The 17,514-nt window shown below is 40.5% G+C and overlaps 1 long non-coding RNA gene across 1 annotated transcript in view; it reads left to right on the top strand.

Annotated features, from left to right (window-relative positions):
• LOC132905349 (uncharacterized) overlaps positions 1-17,514 on the top strand; it is a 122,365-nt gene that overhangs the window by 43,731 nt on the left and 61,120 nt on the right. The window lies entirely within an intron of this gene.

Below are 17,514 nucleotides of genomic sequence, written 5' to 3' on the forward strand. Positions count from 1 at the left end.
TGTCTTGTCAATTAGCGATTCGTACGTGCTCTTCTTTGTTTTCTTTTTCTTCGACCCAGCCGGTCATTGTTCTTATAACGTTTATCCGCGGTTAGGATATGGTATGACGGAAGTTCGGATCTTGGAGACTTGTAATTTCTCGTATCCTTTATCCATTCACTTTATTTCCAGCCGCACCATTGTGTGCCCAACTTGTTGTCAGGTGCATCCCTCAATAAGACTCGAAGAAACAAAGAGCAGCACACGCACTTCCGTTTACGCAACATCCTTCCGGTACCGTTTTGCCTCATCCCTGTGTACACATATGTATCTTTATGCAACTGCAATATTATGCTCGCACACATCTTCCATCTTGTTCGTGTGTTCGTGTCCCATAGTCGAAGATGTCCACGATTTGCGTAGGATATATTTTTGGAGATTTGAAGAATACCTAGGTAATTTTATACGAAATATGTTTTATCATTTAACATTGAGATAAGATAGATATTAATATATTTTATATAATCGTTACGTGTGTACATGGGACTGGTACATAAGAAATGTACTTTTAAACAAAATTTTAATAGTACGTGATATTTAATAATGTTATATATTTAATCAATTTCCATACAATGCAGTGCATCTTTCAAATAACTAGTACCTGGTATTATTGGTAACTTGGTATTATTATTCCAGATTTATATGAATTTTTGCAAGTTCTGAAATTAAAAAATTCTTGGAATAGAGCCGCTGTAGTTTCTTCGTGTATACTTTCGTTCAAAGCTTCGCCGTGTATGTGAAAGATTAATTATCGATATTGAATTAAAAAATTGCTTGGACGTAAATATAGTTAATTTTAAGCTCGTATATTCTCAATCTAAATAATCATTTCCGATTTTCGTCATTAAGTCGGCTAGAGTTGTATACTATTTCACTAATTCGTAAGAAATTCTTTAATTTCTTTGAGCTACATCCAATATCACTTAGTCGATAGAAACTAATGAAAACTGAGTGCATTGAGAAAAAGCAATACAAATGTAAAAAATGCAAATTGGGAACTGAAGATTCAGACTCGTTCGTAATTAATTTATGAACCTACGGGAAATTTAAATATTCAAAAATATGTAAAATATTGAAAGAGTATAGTATTCGTCGTCACAGTTAGCTATTAAGGCAAATCTTTGCTCGTGTTTCATCTCACTAGCTGTATTTACAAAAATACGAATTATCGTAATTATCCGTAGTCCCATTTATCATGTCTCATTCTTCCGTCTGCGAAATGCCTCCGTATATTCGAGATTTTTACTGTTATGATTGGTTTAAATGGCATATCAATTAGACGAAATTAAACATATCTTCGGACACGTAGCTGATTAACATCAGATTCTTGTAGCTGAACATCAAAAATCAGATCAACTTCCAATTTACATGCTGCGATTACATGGCTACGAATATAATTTGAACGACTTTAATTCGCATGCGGCGTCTTCTGAGCTATTATTACTTACCAAGGCACTGAGCAAAAAATGCTAATAAGATTTCTCAGCGTAACAGAGGGCGACCAATCGTAATTCACGGTTTCGGTAACGAGGCAATTCAGAAATGTTGTTCCGCTTGCCGCTTTTATAGTTCGCAGGGGGTAGGGGAACGAGCCGGAGGTAAAATTCGCGACACGAAGGTATCCGTTGCCGTGTAAAATGAGTTGTTAAATCGCCGCGATTCACTCACTTCGGGATTTTCGTGTTACGCGCGTGAATATTGATAAAGCCGCTTCCCTATAGAATTTGCCGATCCAACAGGTTCAGTCCTTAAAGTAGTCCCCCTACGAATCCTCCGCTGTAATTTCCATTCACGCATTCTCTCTCAGTAGCACGATATTCTAATTGCCCGGAGTTTTGGATAATACGACGAGAAATTGCAACAGTTTTCTGACAGTGTTGCACGCTTACAATTTTATAATTCGCAATCGTAATTCCGCTGCCTTTAATGTCCGCTGTCTCATCGTTATTGGTACGCGCAGTTTCTACCTTCAAGTATATGTTAAATGTTTTTCTTAAATCGTTAAAAACTGTCTATCTTTCTTTTTCTTTTTATTCAAACGTATTACGTATCCTGTTTTATCGCTCTAATGATACCCTCTTAGTTGACATTCTTTCGGTCGCTCCTTCACGCCTAATTTCCTAAAATTCTAATTATTTAATAAAATCTTAAATTTATTTCCTATAAGCGTCAGGAAGATACAGATTGATTTAAGCTTCTCGGAAGCGAAAATTCCATTTACCAAAAATTTCTTAATTCTTGCACGAAAACACGCGATTAACGTTTGATTCCTCGGGAGTGGAATAATAATTAATCTCGTTGGAGTCGAGCCTCCCATTCACTTCAAATAAGATCGTAAGATTCCGTGATGTTTAATATGTTAAACACCTGCCACAGTAACAAGAATACTATTTATAGACGGCTGTACTATACAATTTCTAAACTTCAAACTACCATCGCATATAGTCACGGTAACAATAATATTCCTTCATCATGCTGCATCACGTGTACGGCGCCTTCGAACGAGATCAACGAACGCAATGATATATTAATATTCAATAATACAGCGCGATCCGGACGCAAGAAGAACGACCAGGTCACCGAACTATAATTCCGACTACGGTTCTCTTTGCGGTACCAATCGGTAGCAGTGGCTGATTACTTTGTGCGTGAAGGTTGGTTCGATGGTAACGCGAGGGAAGAAGGCTTTCGTCGGCGCGTCGCGTCGAACCGCTCCGCTCGGAGCCGCGCGCTGTCGAACGATCATTAATCATACCGCGCGCGCTGACTGTGACGTACCGATGTTTTCACCTTGGCAATGATCCAGGAAACGACGAGATCCAACGCGGGAATCAGCATCGTTCGATCCAAAGACGTTTCTATTCAGTGTGCCGCGCGTGGTCCTGTGGTATATTGCTGGCAATCCTCGGGATGAGTTCATAAGTTAAGCATTTCCGCATAGATCTTGACGCGCGCGTGCATCCACACTCATACACGGTGAATCCGATGAAATATACCCTCTGAAACAAATCAATTTTCATCTTGATAAGAAAGTCCGTTTTTTGTTTGCACGCGAATGGAAACGACTGTTCGTATCGCGGCGTTTAACGTCGAGTTTTACAGCGAGACGCCGAGAATACGGTTGATTATTGTCAGACAGGAAGGATAATGATGGATTTCTGAAAGACACCGTGTGTGCACTTAGACGGATATAAGTAAACGTTACCTCCATTAAACGGCACTCGCACGGGGCAATAGACCAAGGATAATGCGAGATTTATCGGGATATCTCGTACTAGCATCGGCAAATTAGTAATTGTCGGATTTCGCATAGATCTCACCCCCTTCGTCGCGGGATGGCCGAGGCACCGCGTACGTCGTTTGTATCGCTTGTAAATTGATACTGATAAAAATCTGAAGGTGCCACGCTGCTTTTTCTTCGCGGTAAAAATAATACAATTACGAAGACGCTCGTTCTTAAGCCTGTTGCGTTCTTTCGCTCATTTTCCATTTAATCGTAATTTTGAAGATGGTTCGAACGTTGAAAAATATCTCGTGCTTCGGCAGTGGTACGATGGGATGGTTGTTGGTATGCAAGATTTTTCTCAATCAAATCGTACGCCGAAGATTTTATTAAAACGTATTTAAATGTCTTTTTGATGGTTGGAACGTAACAGTCGGGTGGATCGTAACAGGGTTAAATAATTTTCGTTATTTTTCTCGTAATGTTCCATTTTATCTGATTTCTTTACTTGTGCAATTAAATTAAAGAAATTTAGATAATCTTTGTGTTTCTTCGCGTTCTTCTTTGTTAGCTCTTGTATTTGTCTCTCGTTAATTATATCCTTTCATTAGTCGTGTTGACGTTTAAAGCATCAATGGCTAGAATCTTGAAGCGTTTTACGAGCCGCATAAGGAAACTAGAAATTTCGATATCGTTCGTTAGTATCTTGTTTTTTACCGCAGGTATCCAATACGGCACGTTACCAGTGGAGATTTCTTTAACAATCACAGTAATTACATCGACGAGCTGTCATTCAATCGATGCTCGATTGTACGTCGAAAATAATTGACGATACTAATTCTTCGATGTTTCATACATTGTATTTGTATAAGCTCTCGTGTAATGTACGTTCCAAGCGTACACTTTTTTAATCAGCTTCCGTGTAAAATTAAAATTAAATCTTAACGTTTCGTGCTTCATCGAGAAATTCATTTTCATCGCGTCTTCGACATTTCGCGAGTTCGTTGCTCGATCCATTGTGAACTCTTGGCATATTTATAATGGGAGCAATTACAGAGGAGCTAATTGTTCGTAATCGCCTCGTTTTCAAGCAGATTTTAGCGAAACGTTAAGCACCTGCTATATAATTAATATTCCAAAAGATGTAGAAACGAAGCAGCAAAATTTGTTAAAGCAGAAACGAAGAAATAAGGATAAAAGAAATTCATATAGAAAACGGAAGAAGAATCGACGATTAATCTCTTTGATGAACTGATTCATTTCGCTCGTTTCAACGAAGGCGAACACACGCAACTGACACATTATTTATACCTTCCAGTTCCTATTCTTCTTTCTCAATCTTTTCTATAATAATACCATTCGGTATGCGTGATTTCTTGTTTCAATTTTCCGTTCGATGTCTTTTTAAACCGTTACAAATCCTCGGTGATCGCTAAAGATAGTACAAGATTGAAATATAAAGATCGGAGAATCGCAGCAAGCGATTAATCGTATTCGTACGAGGAATAGAAGCTGCAACATCTGATAAAATCTAATTCCACTTCGTGTTCAATTTTTTCTCTCATACACACACACACACACGCACAACGTGGAATAAATGAGTCTTGGCGCAATCAGCGAGCTTTCCAGCCGCTGTAGCAGTGACCAAGCTACTACCTGGCGCTCGATCCTGGTACAACGAGGGTGCAACGATTCGGTGGAGAATCTAGATCGCGAGTTGGTGACGATCGCACGTAGCATGTACCTTCAGGAGCCGTCCTTCGCGGCAGAGGTCAGTCGTTAACGCGTCACGAAAAGATGGACGAGCCACTGCCGGTGTCCGCGGGCGCACAATGCCATATTAATGGCTGTCGGTAGCGGTGATAAATTCCTAGGTCGAACCCGCTCTCTTGCAAAAGCGTTCCTCTTCAGGTTCGTTGCTTGCTTCGCGTCACGTCGCATTCTCGTTCTCTCTTCCCTTCGGGACGAGAAGCCTGGAATGGCGACAATGAGCGGGAATAAGTCAACTCGATGGTCGGAGAGGGGAACCAGATAAAGCAGCGGAGACGACCACAAGACGAAGAATGTTCATTATCGGCGGATAGAACCTGTTGTTCCTTGTACCATCTTGCTTTCCTTTCGAAATGATTGTTTAAGCGACTCTGTTTCTTGCTAACAAATTTCATTCCAGCGAATTTCTTGATCGCTGTTGGCATCGGATGGCGGTGGTGACATCTCGCAAGAATTCAGGCTTCGAGGAGTCTTGGTCCGAATCGAAGGCAGGTCGTTACGCGTATCCTGCTGTATAACGTAATTAATCATAACCGTCGCTCAATACGTAAAGTCCTCCGTGTCGTACGAAAGTTAATGCATAGATTCAAGAACAAATACATTTGCACGGCACGAATGATTGGAGTCTGGAACGAAGCACAGGAGACAAGAGCAGCGAAACAATTACAAATACCGTTCTTGTCTGTTCACCTTGTATGTCGAACGGAATTAGAATTTGGTTAATATATACAAACACCGATGACCAAGATATAAGATCAAAGAAATGGTACTATATGATAAAATACAAGGGGAGAAATGTCATAAAGCGTGTGATATCTTTCGTCCTTAATAATCATTCCAGTTGGCACAGCCAGTTTATTCCTCGAAGAAAAGGAACGCGTATTCTTAACACGTGCGCGTATATCACCCTGCTAATCACACTTTGCTCATACTCCTCAATTTTATTTAAAAAAATGACAAATATTTTACCGTAGATACGGAGGAACTTTGCCCGGTGTCTAACACCAATAAAAATATCGATCTTGCGATTGAACTATTAAAATTGCCGATGAAATTTTACAAGTCGCAAGTTGGAAATATCAAGAAATACTCCTGCGAAACGGTATAACGCATTTGGCAATGAAACAGCCGGCAGCGGTATCACAGAATCTTAGAAGCTTATGATTTCATAACCCAGATACTCATCGCGACATGAGAACGAAGCCGCGGCGCAGAGTCGAGGATAAAAGTAATGGATAAAGTGCAACTACAGTTAAAGGGGTAAGACGAGCAGAGATACTGGAACTCGAGTTAATTGCCGCTTCTAGTTCTCCATCCTGAGATCGATGCTAGTTAACCTCCTACCACTTTGCCGCACGGCTTTCTTCGCTTTATCTCAAGCACTCTCTCCTCTTCGCCGCGCGATCAAGAAGATTACGGCTTACCATTCACACGACCTTCATTGCGCGTACTCGCGCGTATCCCGGGTGTGCGGAATCGCGACAGCTCCGTCCAGCACTCCGTGGGGAAGGTCAGTGGCCGTTTCAGAGATTTCAGTCGTGGACCTTGCACGCCGTACGATGTACCCTCGTCGACAATTAGCTTCGCGCTTTGTTCACCTCGCGAGTCTTTTTTCTCTTGAGAATCGCGAAGAGGATCGTTTAGTCTCTGTTCTTCCTCCTTTCGTTTTCATTTGCCCTTTTGCAGCGCGCCGTGCCGTTATACGAATAAATCTCCCGGATAATCGATTGTTACTTAGGCGATGTATCTATGAATTTTCTTTTTTACTAGTCTGTTATTTTTACGCATATTGTCTTCCATCATTGCACGAATCTTCCAGGTTGTACCACGTGTTTCCTCCGATGATTTTTCGCCATTTCGTCTCCGTTGTTACATCGGCGTGGAATTGCTTGGTCTTCTAGTCCGGAGAAAAGGAATTCGTTCCAATTCGATTTTGGAATATTCGAAAGAAAACAGGCGTTTTTATTATTGAGCGTGCAAGATAGGCTGATCATGCTATTTAGACGGGGTAGAACGTCCCATCCAAGTTGCAGCAATTTTTGTTCGCGGTCTTGCGTTGTCTTGGTGAAGCATTTTTGAGCTTGTGTCAGACTAACAAGGAACAGGTATTTCCAAAAGCGCTTGTCAACTAATCGAATCGAACGTTTTGCTCACATTCGATATTGATTTGTTAAACGGATGGACTCTTAGGAGGAACATCTTCGTTTGGATCGACAAACATTTCGGAAAAAGAATTGGCGCTTGCATTATAACTATGATGATGATACTATATATTGATATATTATGTATATTATACTTGGAGTATTTCACAAGTGTACTCCTTACACTCCGATAAGCCATTGGATGCCTGCTTGTTTTGGGCAAAGTGATGGTTAGTTTGTACGTCTTTCTGAACTGATTTTATCGTTTATCCATAAGTCACGTAGTCGAATTAAAATATCCACGACTTTATACTATGAAGTAACATACATTGCGATATAAAGTTAACATCTGCGACAAATAGTGAAATTACGTAACGTCAAAGTACGTAACGTACATTCTAACGATCATTTTGGCCCAGGTAAGTAGGTGACCAGTGACTTATGAACGAGAACGTACGCCTGAAGATTAATTTCCAATGCCTTTAAATTTATCTGTTTTTAATAGGAGTACGTGCAAAACGTATCCTTGTTCTTACGTTCTAGATCATAAAAATCGCGAAACATTTTTCGATCGTGTCTCCGATGACTCGTTGTACCAACGAATACGAAGAACAATTATAAACAATTTCCACAGCCGTAGATCATTGCGCTCTATTCTAGCAATTGAGACGTTAGCCGAAGACAATAAATACAAATCTGGCATGCGTGTAAGCAGTAGCATAACACGATTAAAGTTTGTCTGGATCGAGTCATGGTGTAATTGATCGATTTCACGATACCGCTGGATATGTCAGAGCGAACTTGCACCGAACAGTTGCGAGTTACACGCGCCTCGGCGCATCTGGTATAATTACACAACTCTTCGCCACGCTCAACCAACATTTCAGATTGATCGATTGATTATACGCGATTAATTTCAATTTCGAAAGTGCGGCAAACGTGAGATATCAGTCGGTAGGAAGAATAGAAAGTACAAGTGAATTATTTCTCGTTGTAATATCGCCACGCGAGACGGCAGCCGCGCTCTTTCCAGATGGAGACGAGCTGATAATATGAATCAGCGTACTTGCTACTTACTTCCTACTCCGATCCGCAAAGAGATCACCGTTTACGTTGACGAAGCAAACGTACCAGCGATATCACGTCATTTCGTCTGGTTAAATAAAAATAAATTGCATTACTTTCCACTTACTGCAAACTTACTGCAGCTTCGTCGTTGAGGATTATTCGCTGTTTCGTATTTTCCACACTCGACGGTATATATTTTTGCACATTTTGTGTCGTCTATTTAGGATCACTGTCGTGTTAAGGATCCTCTTTTCTTCAAACGGTACATTCTCGTAATTTCTCATAATTTTGTTTCATCGATGCATAATACATGGAGCTTGGTTTTAGTTATTTAAAAATTGTACATTATTGAACAATTGTTTGCGTATATAGCTTCGTTCAGAGGACTTCAAACTTCACATATTTGCTTCATTTTGACGCAGAATTCGATAATATTGTTAAGGTAGACACGCGTATTTTATTTTTAAACTACAACAACGAAGTACAGTTCTTAAGTTACAGTGTGAGGTCGTGAAGAAGAAAACCTATTTCTAAGAGACTTGTATCTTCGAATTTATCCGATTGGATCGGAACGATAATCTTCAACTTTATCACAAAAATGGATTTATCATATTCTCTCCATCGTATCTCTTCGTATCGGTCGATGTGTTCGCTTCACAGCGTGTTGAACGCAAAAATTACTGTCCTATCGCTGGACTAATGCAATATAGGAAATTGGCAATATTTTGTAAATGAAACGAAATTCCTACCCAAGTTCCTTTTCTTTTCTTACTATTTTTTTTTCTTCACTGGTGATCCACGTTTTTCGATGGTTTCCGATCGCATCTCCATTTGCGATATCTCACCTTACTTCATACATTATCCTTACCGCAAACTCTATCTTCTTACCCTTATACTCTCACTGGATTAGAATTAAAAGCAAACTTAAACTTAACGACAGACCGAGGTCTAGACCGGGGCTCGAATTTAACTAAACTTAAACGCTTTTTTTACTCAAACTCATAAAATTATTAAAATGCATAAAAACCCGGAGTTTTACTAAAAAATGATTTTTTCCCCTGTAATCTTCGTATGCTAGAAAATGACCACGTTAGAAATTAATTCTCTGGTTTCTTTGGTTTCGGCAAATAAAGGGTTAAGATCAAAGCCGATCCGCATGTTGTTCGCGACGTTCGGGGCTGCGGGGCAGCACCGGTGGATACGAAGAAACCCCCATTAAGTTGTTACGCTGGCTTATCCTGTGGTGCGCGGCGCACCGTCAATTAATCGCCGTCTCAGTTCGGTGCAACGACATTTCGCGATCCGCTCGGTGTATTCCTCTACGAGAGCGTCATTCGAGTCGATGCTTCTTCTCGTTTTTTCCGGGCGAAATTCAGCCCGAAGCGCGTAGACGAGCCGAAGAAGCGCCAGTTGAAAAGGCCGTTCGACGACGACGTGTACGAGGAAGAGACGCAGGTTCGAAGGTCCTCGCCCGCGGACCCCTTTCGACCGTTTTCGTGATAGCTCACGGCCGTTTATTAAAGAAAGGTTTACTTGTTTGGACCGTGCTGTCCTCGGGGCGTCAGCGGTACGTTTCTGACCGATTTCTGGGTTTTTGACCGCTCTAGGAATTCGCCTGGACACGGATGAACGTTCGTTTGATGGTCCATTCCACGACGATTAACATGACTACGCTTTGAAGAATTTTCTTTCGCCGGTCAAAGGGTTCATTTTGCGGATTCTTCTTCTCCAGAAGTATCTTCGACTTGTACAACGTGTACGGTTTCGACAGCCGTTCGAATTCCGCTGGATTCCGCTTATTATAGTTTTTAGGCGGTCTTCCGCTCGGAAGATTCGATAATTCGTTAGCGAATATTTGTTTGACAAAATTAATCGATTAAGGAAGTTTCTGAAAGATTTTATTATTCGTTCTTGAAACGCGAATTGAAACATATTTTAAGATGCTACATTTACGTGCATATATATTGTTGATAGTATGTGTAGGATAGCGAAAGAAGGATTAGTCCAAATGTTTTATAGTTTATAGCTTATATTTGTCACTAAGGGATAAATATCCAGTGTAATTAGAATTTGTTCGTACACGAAGCCATTTATGTAAGAAAATTGATCTGGATAGAAACAAAATTGATCTATGTTGTATTATACGGAGATTGTAAGTACGAAACACTGAATGCATAACGTACCTTCGAGCTTTATTGCTCTTAGTTGTCGTAATTTCAGCTCTTACAGTTATCTCTTTCAGATTAGAAACCAAGATTCTTGCTCAGATTAGAAAGAAAGAAGATTAAGAAAGATTATCGTTCCGATTGGATTAGAAAGCCTATTTAAGCTCTTTTCTTAAAGTTATTAATAAAAATTAAAAATAAATATGATTTAGGATCCATTCCTATAAATTCGAACAAAATTAAATAGCAACAAACGCATGTCTGTAATTCGAACAATTCTGCGGTTATTGTTGGAATAAATTTTTCGAACGAACGATTAATAAAAAATTACGCGGATAAAATGTTCGATCACAGTAACTTGTTTCCGAGTAATTAAATTATCCTAGGTGAATATTAATCCTCGAAACAATTCGAAAAATGTCCGACTCCGATCCGAACTAATTCGAACGATCGGATCGCGCGAGAGAAACAAGCAGTCAAACATCTCGTCGCTCGTTTTATCGCGGTAACCTATCGTTACATGTGAAGGGAGCTTAAGAAGCGTCACTTTTGAGAGACATCCGGCAGAAAACGTTGGTCGTTTTTTCGCAATCCGCTCACCGCTGCGAATCCTCTTCTACGAATCGTGTTTGGCCGATCCAAAAGAGCGGAGAAAGAGACTCTATAGCCGTGGCTCGTGTGCCTCTTATTTTACGGCGCTCTGTGCAAATTGCCCAAGGATTAGAATCGCGAGCATAGGCTGCGTGCTGCGAGCCCTCCAGCCATGAATTATTATTGTCTCGTGCCTCACGCAGCCACGCTTCACATTTTATGCAGCCGTATATACTACGAGCATCCTCGAAACGACCAAATAATGAAAAAATAACTCTGCTCGCTGCCGAACCAACCAAATAACTGGATCCTCCTCCGACAGCAATACCGACCTATCATAGGCCGATTATTGTATTAGTACTGGCGTTAAAGGTTTCTCTTATTATCCCTCGGAGCATTCTGTTGCATTCTTATTTCCAGCACATTATTTGCGACTTTGTTCTCAAAAGGAATTGAAAGGTAAAAGAGAAGATTGGCAATGTCCATTTTATCGAAATTACTGGCGAAGAACGTTTCTTTGCTGTTGATTTTTGACCTGGTAACTGGGATTAAAGGCTCTGTTAAATAAAAATTCAAGCAAGGAATACGCTTGTATCGTTCAAAAGATTCCATGTTTATGTGTAATAGTCGACGTTTCGTGCGGTATACTATAAACTTTAAGTATACGATTAGAAATATGTATTTCAAGTACCGAAAGCTTCCAGTGAACAGACACACAGCTACAGTCGCTCAGGTGGTTGCGCGAGATTAATTTTCATTAATCTTCGTTAATATTTCACCGATATTAATTATTCCAGATTCTACAAAGTTACGAATTTTCATTCTTGCAGCCACTGATGCAACATTGATTTAAACCTAATAACTCGATTAATATTTAACTTATCGCGTGCTAGACAGGAGTTCGAGCAGTGGACTGCCGCATCGTCCACAGCGTTGATCATTGAGCGAGCAAAGATTGATCGCTAACGAATACGGAAATTCTAAAGTAAAAAGTAATAAATAACAACGATTTATGACACGTGTTTCGTTGGAAATATTCCCCGTGACAATTTCCTGCTACTGAGTTAATCCAACGTGCAAAGGGTTCAAGCCAGAAGAAGATCTGTTCGAAACAATACTCCACAGATTTCAGAATTTCATCGAATCTTCGCATACGTATATCGACGCGTTTTCCACGGAATTGTCATCGCGCGGAACAAGATTATCCAGTTCGTGCGAAAAAGGACCAACGCGTAAATGCAACAATAGAAACGAGCACAACGAAACGCTGACAATAGCCGCGGTATAGGAAAGAGCTATCCCGCGAATACGGCCGGTTTTCTGTTTCTTCGATTAGATCGCGGCCAGGAATTTTTACGGCGCGACGACTGTTTTACGCTGCTCGTGAACACGAGGAATGTCCCGTCGCTCGAGGTTCCGATTCCATGAAGACATATCAACGCGCACACGTGGCTGTATGCGCGAATACGCGCGCCAACCTTTCGACGATACGTCACCGCGCACCCACATTCATTGTACACCATGGCGATTTCTCATTGTAGGTGGAGGAGGCACGGCACGAGTTATTGACTCGTTTGATCCTGGGTTACGCCCCGACCTACCTTAACTCTGACTTAGTATCTTGCCACGAGAGCTTTCGGCCCACGACTGGGGCCACAACCGGCCACGGTAACGATCCTTTCGATTTCTTCGCTGCACTGCAGGCCACGGAAAACCATACCATTCTGTTTTATTTCTGGATTATCAATCGGAATGTACTTGTGTACTTACACAGGCACACGAAAGTATTGGAACGGTCTCGCAAGCATTTCATAGGAATATTATGCAGGACGTTTTGGAATTTCGTTGGCGTTGTAACGAGACGCGAGTATCGTGATCGTAATAGTCAGATTCGAAATCGATTCGAAAATGTATATAAAAGTTAGAAAATATTTGTTGCGGATGTAAATTTGGCGGAAAATTAATACGAAGCACGAATAGTAGTGTTAAACATACGATTAGTTCTAAACATGCTCTCGCTCTATATCGTGGCTTATTAATATAGTATATAGTATAATAACTTGTAACATATCAATAAATATCTTTCAATATACATTTTTAAATTTTTCCAATGTAATCAGGATACTTGTATCTCGTCACGGTGCTAAGGAAATTTCTAATGAAATGTTTTGTATAATACATCGCCACACGGAAACGTTCAAACACCTATCACAGAATTATTTATACATTTTTTAATGAACTTTTCTATATGCATTGTACGAAACTTTTTGGAATTTCATCAGCATTATATCGAGAAACGGATCTGGGAATGTATGTAGAAATGTACTTACAAGATATCCATTGGAGGCACGCATTTCGCCAGGATGATCAATTTTCTTGAACAATCGATTTATTCACCGCGTTAATAACTCACAATGTATAGCGAGACCGTGTGCATAATGAGGCTAAGTATACACAAGTTTACAATAAGCGTCTTGTGACTCGTATATACATTTTCGGATTGGTTTGAAATTGGTTTTTATTACAATTACAATAGTCGAGTCTCATTACGTTACATAATCTTTGTATCCGTAAAATATATTCATAACAAATTCTGTGATAAGCGTTCGAATACTTTCGTAAGCTATTTTATTTATAATGGAGATGGACACAGCTCCTACAATATAGCAGATATTTTTCAGTTTTCGTATTTATCGTGTATCGAAAACACGCACCGATAAAATCAATACATATACAAACATATGCATAGTTGCCTCTCAAGTTAACACGAAAATTCTATTTTTCTGCTCGCGTCACTGTCAACACTGTCAAAGCTAACGAAGCTCCTGATTTCTACAAACTCACACTTTTAGACGTTTAGTTCCAAGCCATTTTGTGTATCGTAGCACGCTCACAGTAGGAGCTGCTTGTAGCAAAACTTTAACGAAAAATACACGCGACACTTAAAATTGCTCGTAATCAAACGTTGAAATTACAAAATTACGCTGGAACCTCTTGATTTTCTCAGTCGTATATCTCATCAACGTGCATGTCTATCTGAAGCAGACAAAATTATCAAGCATTACCCGTACAACGATTGAGAAGATCCCAAAGTGGTTTGTTTGAAACGTTGGATCAGTGCCTATGGCCAATAAGATGGCGAATGCAAACGATAAGGGTCGTTCTTGGCTGCCGGCTGCTGTTTAACAATGAACCATCGAAGTAAGTCGGAGTTCGCCTACCGCGGACACGGTTCGATCGATGATATAAATCGCCGGGTTCGTTAGTGAAATCAGCGCAACGGGACCGGCGGCGCTTAAACGCGCACGCAGTGGGTGAAAGAGCGATAGCGTTTCGTTAACGAGAGAAAGAGGCGCGAAAGAGAAATGGGTCGGTGTCCGCTGAAGGCATCGCGCTATGTATCTTTCGGTACTTGCAACCCTTTTCCACTGTCCCAACTGGTATCGTCGGCTTCCCTTAGCCTCCACTCTCGTGCCACTGGCTACGCTTTCAACTAGAGAAAAAAATGAGCCGACAACGTGTCCGGGTAATGAGAAAAATGGTACGTCGGCCCCTGTAATGAAAAAACTCTTCGATGGAATTATGGCGGGCGCGATGCCCCTCGAATTGATAATTATTCTTCGCGTTTGAATTATTAGTTCCTCTTTCTGGCCAACTTTCGCTGTGTCGATTTACACTGTAGAAAATTTGCAAGCGTGTGTCACGCGGTTATCGATGGTTTTGTACCTCTTGATGCACGAATTGCACGTGTTTATGGATCATTCCATACCGCGAAATTATTTTACGTTTAAACGAGCGTACGATAGATTCGCTTTGCAATGTGGGGAATTTTTGCATATAGACACCGATGAAGGTAATTCAAACAAATACGTGTATAGATTGCTATTTGTAAGTATTGGGAGGATGTTGGTCGATCCATCATCTGTTTGAACACTTATGGAAATTTTCTATGAATATGCGAGACGAGTGAAAATTCAAAGTAAAATTCGAAGAATCTCAACTTCTAGCAGAAACAGAGACGAAGGATTTTTGATATAATTAAACGAGATCCAGGGTAGAATTTCGGAGTTATTAAACATCGTTAATTGAACAGTCATTCACACACACATATTAAGTACCATTTTAGGAACGTACGACTATGAAATACAATTGAAGAATATATTTTTACCATAACGCGCTTGATTCTCCTTTGTTAGAAAAATCCTATTTTACATTCTTCGTATCATCGTGCATTCTGCGAAAAGGATTATGCAAAATGGTACTCTTAAGTACCAAAAAGTCGAATGAAATACGAGGTTCCGATGATAGCAATAATGGGTCGAAAGTCCCAGACGGTGATATCTATACCGATATTTCTCGCACAAAGAGTCTATATTCTTCTCGATAGCTAAAGGGTCAAATCTGGCATAGTGATTACCCACTAAACAATTTCGCATGGACACCGTGCCATCGCAACAGACCTCTTCTTTTGGAACCATGTTATTTCCAAAATGTATGCATCGGTGCTTTATATTCCGTTATATATTATCACGCATACACATATACAGGGTGTCTGGGTAATTCCGTTACAAAGCGATAGATATCTTCGTTACTTTTTGCGATACGAAGAAATGCTCAAGCAACGAATTTTTTACTTCGAGAAACATCTTTTTCACGATATGTGATGTTAAATAAACGATGTTTCCATTAATTCTTTTATATAGAACCTTGTACTTTTTACATGCCAGTCGATGCGTTTGTTTATTCCCTACACAAAAGTATCAAGGTATATATTCTTGAAAATGCTTCGTTTAAGAGATACTTTGATGTTTTGACTTTAATTTCCTAAAACTTTACGCATGAAAAATACCCTCCCGTTTCTCCTTCTCTTGCCTCCCACAGGTAAAAGTAAACTTGGCGAGATAAAAATCGACGCATCTTTTGACACAAGCAGTCGAGATATCTTTCAAAACTCTTCAGTGTAGGCGATAAAAAAACATATGGATATACAAAAAGACACAAGGTTCTGCTTAAAAAGTAACCGCGGTAACACCCGAGCCTCGAAAAATATGAGCATGAAAATGCAACGTTTCATCGCAACAATGAACAACGATACAACGAGCCAAACGATTCATTCCTCCAGCATTTCTCTTCTTCGAAAGAGTTTTACCAAGACACCCTGTACATACATACTACGTGCGACTGCGAATCCCTGATCCAAAGAAGATCGTGAAGAAGGGGCAAAGAGGGGGCGTTAAAAGCAGATCTAAACGCGAGTCGAACAGGATGCTACCCCCTGAAAGGAAACGAAAGCGGATCAAGGCATCGACTCGGCTAATTGGCGCCTCTTTAATATTATAAAACAGCCAATAACTCAACGGTAGACCGTGTAATTAAGCATGATAAGTCACGGTTGCAGTAGGCGAGAGATCTCCCCCTCCTAGAGACGGATAATAATTTGCATGTCCGGCGGCGGTTAAGATCGCAAAGATGGAACGTACGAGCGAAAGAGACGCGCGTAACGGCGCGCGAATCAGTTTCGGGATCTGCCACCGATGTTCGACGGGGCCCGGCCACGGATCCGGCCTGCTTTTCGCGCTCTTTTTCGCGCATCCATCACGCGTTTTAACTAGGCGTGTCCGTCGGCTTCGGGCGCATCTTGGAATCTCCATGCTCCGTACACGATGCGCGTCGTCTAGAAACTCTTTCCTCTTCTTCGTAGACCCTTTTCTCTTCGCTTCAACGCCGATGCGGCAGGTGTGGCCGACGATGTCGACCTCCGGGCAAGTCTCGACCGAATCCTTTGATTTTTCGCCTATCGTGATCGGCCCTCGCTAGTTTCGTTATGTCGATGGTCGAAGGGAGCGAGCTTTGATATGTCACGCTATTCACTTCGACTATAATGTCTATCGAGGCTTTGGGCAGATTTTATTTTAAACGAGAATGGAAAATGATTGTTTGCAGTTTGGTATTCTTATTTTCTTATGTATAATTTTGTTACATATAATTAATTTTGTTAAATGTTAGATGGTAGAATTTAAAGGACCAAAGGAAATTACATTGCCAGGAACTGCAAACACAAGTCGCGTTAACTCGCTACATCGCTGTAACGACGTTACGATGCATTATGTTGCATAATGTTTTTAACACCTTCCGTACATTACTATAGAACGGAATATATTTAATATAGTATCGTTATGCGATACCGTTCTCTTTGTTTCCGTAACGTGTTATATAACTTTGCTACATAACGCGTTTTTGTTATACAACCACTGCAAAAGGTATTTGTACACCACTGTATTTATTCCTTATATACTGATTAATTAGACCCAGCTATATTAAATTTCGTATTATTTGCCAATTGCAAAAATTTAGCGCCATGAAAATGAAGCGTGGAACCTAATAAAAAAGCGTTTCGTTGGAAAACCTGTGCAGACACTTTCTCTAGCCACTGCGCGACATAGACGCAGCTTTAAACTAAACAAAATAATCGAAGCCATCCAACTTGAAAAATTCCGTCACATCCACGCTGCTACTC

The sequence above is a fragment of the Bombus pascuorum genome, chromosome 3 (genome assembly GCF_905332965.1).
Source record: "Bombus pascuorum chromosome 3, iyBomPasc1.1, whole genome shotgun sequence".
NCBI lineage: Eukaryota > Metazoa > Arthropoda > Insecta > Hymenoptera > Apidae > Bombus > Bombus pascuorum.